Here is a 5,268-nt window from a genome sequence, read left to right as displayed (position 1 = left end):
ACAATAAACTGGAATAATCATTAGCATTTTGATAAATTGAAAGAGAAAGACTCCTTATATATTGATACCCTCAAGGCCATTGGCATTACAGAGGGGAGTGAGTAAATGAATAGTACAAATAAAAACAAGAAATGCAGCAAAGAAGGAAAAAAAGGCTCCTAATAAACATTAGCTAATGTTGATGGTCTTCAATCGTAGCGTGGTACTTTTGAGTACTTTTTCTTTGCACAAAACTGAATATTGCACAATTTCCTGCATTCTTATTGTTGTGTGCATAATTTTTCTGCCACTTCCTGTATGTTGGCACTTATGCAAATCAGATACTGCACACATGCCCTCTAGGGCACTCGCTTGCATTGGTGCAAGTTTCACATTTAACATGATAAAAAGTTATATTTCTCCTTACCACAGGTTTTTTAGTGCTCGAACTTCACTGCGATGGCACTCTGCTGTGTAGCTGTTCAATTCTATGCTTGCTGTGCCAGGCATATTATAAAATAGCATGTATTGTTCCTTAAGGTAGCTAAACAATATTTTTTCTTTACATTTAATAAATGTTCACTGCTTAGGTTCTACAATTTCTGGTGGACTGATCAGAGTATGGATTTTTAAAAAGTGCATGACTAAAACTGATACACTTGCATTTTACACACCATGCAAGATTTGACCAAGGTTGAGTGACATTATATATTGGCATAAGAATATTTAGGGTTTGTAGATGTTTCACCATAAAAGTCGAGGATATTTAGGGACTTTGAAGGCCTCGTCAGTTTTTCCTGTTTTTCATAGCATTCTACATAGCACATCTTCAGCAATGTTTCCAAAACGCTAGACTGCACTAGATACAAAAATTACTTTAGAAATATGCACTGTTGCTGGGACTTCCTTGTAGTGAGCGATTTTCACAAGCTATCCACCTTTACTGTTTGAGTGATTCGCAGACTAACATTTGCATGGGTCAAATGAACATGGCTTTGTGCACTGCTTGCTTCACTGAACAGAGAAAACAGAAAAAAAAGCACCAAAAGTGCAGGAGGTTTTGGCATGAAGATCTCTCGAGACAATCCAGGAGAAAAAGCACAGAGTACTGGTGTTGCTCACTCTCTCCCAATGAGAGGTCTTCCAGTCCTGCACATGCACTTTATGTAGTGGCTTTATATTCTTGCGCAGCCAAACTCTTGATATATTGAACATGGGAGTACGGAAATCTCTATAGCGCAGTAGTAATACCCCTTGGGAATGCCTTGCAGAAAAATACAGCACTGCACTACATGTGTATAAAAAATGTTCACTGCCACTTTTGTATCAACACTGTGCCTCTGCGAGAGAAGTTCTCTTGAGAAGTGATTGTGGTACTGTTTCTCCAAACAGTAGCAGTCACTTCTCGCATCATTGGAAATATTCATACGACAAAGCAGCACTGTTTTTGCATATGCTCTCAAACAAGGCACTGATTGTCAGAAGTGAATTACATGCCATGTAGGATAAATGAGCAAGGTGCGTGTATCAAAGTATAAAGCAAGGTCCTTATTTGTGCTTTATAGTGACGAACTTGATTAATATACTTCAACATAACACAGATGTACAGTGTGGTGAGGTATACAAATTGTAAGACCAACCATCTTGTGCAGTGTACTATCTGTGCCTTAATTCTCCAATATTAAATTACCAATACTCAAAACTATGTTGTAATTCTTAGATGTGATGCATCAGAGTTCGGTTGCGTCACTGTTTCTAATGTTGGGAGTATGCTAGGTCCTCGCCAATTCATGACAGAGAACCTTGGAATCCCTTTCGTGGGGTATTTATTACTCGTGAAATTCAACGGTTTTCAAAAATCCCTTTTCAGTTTGAAGGGCTCAATTTTACAATGCAAAAAATTTTTTTTTGAAGGTTAGGTGAGATTTTTGAATCTACATATTCCCTTAAAAAAATAGTACCAAGGAGTGTTACAAAAGCATTTTAATGGCAGTTACAAGCAATTGTTACATATTACAGTTAATTAGTACATCAGTTCACAAACTGCAATGACTTCAAAATTTTTGTATTTGTCAATAAACACACTGCTTGGACAACAGGAGCTGGTGGGCTAAGATACACCTCCACTTGTGCCGCAAGTCCATTTCAGCACTCATTAGCTTGATGCCACACACAAATGAAATCAGAAGTTTGTAACAATGTGTTCACAAGTGCAGCAGGCAACCAACTCATCGGAGCTGCTTACACCATGCACATATATAAAAACACCTGCATAATGGACGTAAAGTCTGCAGGTAACCACACAGTGATCAATTGAATGTTGTGTCACCTTTTGTAACCTGAAAAAAAAAAAGTGGAAGGGGGGGGGGGGGTTAGTGAACACAAAAGTATTGAAGCATAAAAAAAAATAGGAAAAAAATGCATGCCACAAGTATTTCAAATACAGCAGCCTTTTCAAAGCTAAAATTAAAGGTACATTTTCTGCCCATTGTAGTCTAACGGGCAAGAGCTTTGCTACATTTCAACATTTTAATAAATATGCAGTCACGTTGGGAAAAAAAAAAAAAAAAACGCCAGGCCTGTGCGGAAAGTGCAGCAGTCACAGCAAAAGCTGGAAGAGCAGCATTTCTAGAACCTGTTATAAACTCTCTTGTGGCTACTAATACAAGTACACTAGCAATGTACCCACTATGCTACAAATCAATTTTTGTGAAGTTGGGAAGCACCCACTACGACATTATTCGTCATTCTGCGAAGGAGCGAGGTACCATCTAAGGCATTATGTGCGCTTTGTTGATGCGACTGTTGATGAGGAAGAATCATGGCTGAGCCCTTTGTAATGGGTTGGAAGCTTTAAATGACCACTAGTTACGTAATTTGCATTGTGTGATGCCCGGTCGTTATTGAACTCTCCCACCACGCTTTATAACAAATGTTAACGTGAGAAAGAGAGAGAGAGAGAGGGAATTAACTTTATTGAGACCCTGAGGAAATGGATCATGGGAGCCTTATGGGCTTCCTTGGCAACCAATAGAAGTACACTTGAGAGGAACCCACTACGCTATAAATCATCATAATTTTTTTGAAATAGGGAAGCAGCCACTAGGCAATTTCATTCTGCGGAGAACCGTGGTACCCTCTAAACACCTGTAAGGCATTATGTGCACTTTGTTGATGCTGTGGCTGATGACGATAAAGAATTATGGCAGAGCCCTTTGTAATGGGTTGGAAGCATTCAACAACCCACACGTTGCGCAATTCGCATTGTGTGACACCTGGTTACAGGTATTCGCGTTGTGTGACGCCTGGTTGTTATCTTACTCTTCTACCACATTACATTACATATGTTAATGCAGTTCCTTCCTGGCATGAGGCCTGTATAGTTTTCTTATTTGGTGCGATAGGACACGGGCGGCGGCGGCTGACAACTACGGCGCCAAAAACGGCCCTTGTGATCTCATAACAGCTTTCGCTGTAAAAGGCGGGTGTGTGGGTGTACACAGCCATTACTTCTGACCATTTTCTCTGACATCGAGCCAACGAAAGAGTGCTTCTGCCTCTTTGCAAGACTGTTTTGTGAGGTTCAAACAGATGAATTGCCACTGCAACATGTCAACTGAAAAACTTTAATGCATTAAGAATTCCTCAGCTTTGTTCAGTTGAAAACTGAGCTCGGTACTCTTTATGGTTATTACTGCTCCTAAATCATTTAATCGCATGCACCTGTTCGCTAAAGAATTTAGATTATTGGCTTCATTAAGACTGCCCAGGTTTGGTAGCCTCCCCTCTCTGCTCTTTCTGCAATCAAGAGGAAACCATTCATCACATCTATCTTGTTGCCACTTCACTGCTCCAAGAAAGTCAAACATTACCGCTTCAAAACCTTTGCCTGAAATTAACAGAACCAGTAATTCTTTTGCTTGGGCACTACACTCTGGGACACAGCCACAGAGATGTTTCCCCGCTGTCAAGGAATTTTTACATGATTGCTAGTTTGTATAGCCTCTCGATAATTGATTACCAATTCTTCCCATTATTAAAGCAGTTCTAACATATTTTCTGATCTCATCAGCTCTCGTTCTACAGCAGTCATGAAAGTTCAACTCTTTATAACACTATAACAGTAATAAATTGGAATAATCCACCCACGTCATGGCCAGTCACCTGCAGTGGATGTGAGCACCAGTGTTCGGAAAGTAAACAAGTGCTTCGAGTTTTGGTTCGAAAAAGTGGGGAGTGGCAGGCAGACTGTTTTAAGTGTTGAATGCAGCATTAAAGCTTTGGAGAAATTAAAATGATGTTACAAAACGCAGGCTATGAACAGCCAAAACAAAATGCTCGATATTCAGTAAGCGGGGTTTACTTTCCGAAGCTTCACATGAGCTATGAATACGCGCCAGTAGGGATTAGGTTTTTTTTTTTTTGCCAACATTATTTACAGCGCACTGAAATTTCAGAACACAGGCGTTTTCACATTCCACCCCCACCAGAAAACGGCCGCCGCAGTCACTGTGGGCGGCACCAAACGCACCAAACATAGGTGTGGCCCAGTTTTTACGTAGACCATGCAAGAGCTACATACAGCACAGATCTCTTGAACTTTTCTGACGCAGCTTTGGCTGCCTGAACCAACAGTACACGTGTAAATTAACGCTGACGAAGTACGCTGTATTCCTTCTCAAATAAGCCAAGGCTTTACCCCCGACTTGTGCTTCGTAACTTCCAAGCGCGTGAATACATCGTGCTATGTGTTACTCACTCTGGCCTCTAGGTATTCGATTCTTCTTTCCAGTGACGTCAGCTTTTCGTTTAAGGTAGCGAGCCTTGCCCTACATGACATATCTGCAATTGCAAATGGTGCATTAATGTGACAAAGAAGGAAAAAAACAAGTCATACTCGCGCAACGCATAAACAAAACACGCATGCTTACCAAACGATGTAAGGAAATCAACGATTTTCTTTATGCTCCCGCTAATGATTTCAATGTATTCCCTGTTCGCCCAGTCTTGCTGAATTTGCTTTTGTATGGCTTCTCTTTCCAACACAGACATCGCCGTACGCAATCAAGCAACGAGCTACAGCCGCTACAGCTACAGTTTGACGGGAGGCAAGCTTTCGCACAGTTTACGAAGTCGACTAGTTTTGACTTGAAACCGTGCTGGTATTGAGCTTCACTTGGATTTTTTAAAATAGATGTTAGCGCAAAATGTTTCTGCATTAAAAAAAAAGATTACTGTTGCTTGAGCTGATACTTATTAATATTTAAAGTCTGTATATCACTTATACAA

General features: G+C 40.4%; 1 long non-coding RNA gene across 1 annotated transcript; it reads right to left on the bottom strand.

The window, feature by feature from the left end:
- Positions 1 to 1,947: 1,947 nt before the first annotated feature.
- On the bottom strand, positions 1,948 to 5,061 carry LOC119376346 (uncharacterized). The gene is made up of 3 exons (XR_005180558.2): positions 4,911 to 5,061; positions 4,739 to 4,821; positions 1,948 to 2,318 (listed from the first exon to the last, which is right to left on the bottom strand). It is a non-coding gene; the product is annotated as an uncharacterized LOC119376346 (long non-coding RNA).
- Between the last annotated feature and the right edge of the window lie 207 nt (positions 5,062 to 5,268).

This window comes from Rhipicephalus sanguineus, chromosome 1, assembly GCF_013339695.2.
Source record: "Rhipicephalus sanguineus isolate Rsan-2018 chromosome 1, BIME_Rsan_1.4, whole genome shotgun sequence".
Lineage (NCBI taxonomy): Eukaryota > Metazoa > Arthropoda > Arachnida > Ixodida > Ixodidae > Rhipicephalus > Rhipicephalus sanguineus.
Note: the sequence above shows the minus strand (reverse complement) of the source record. Positions and strands in the feature narration are given on the sequence as shown.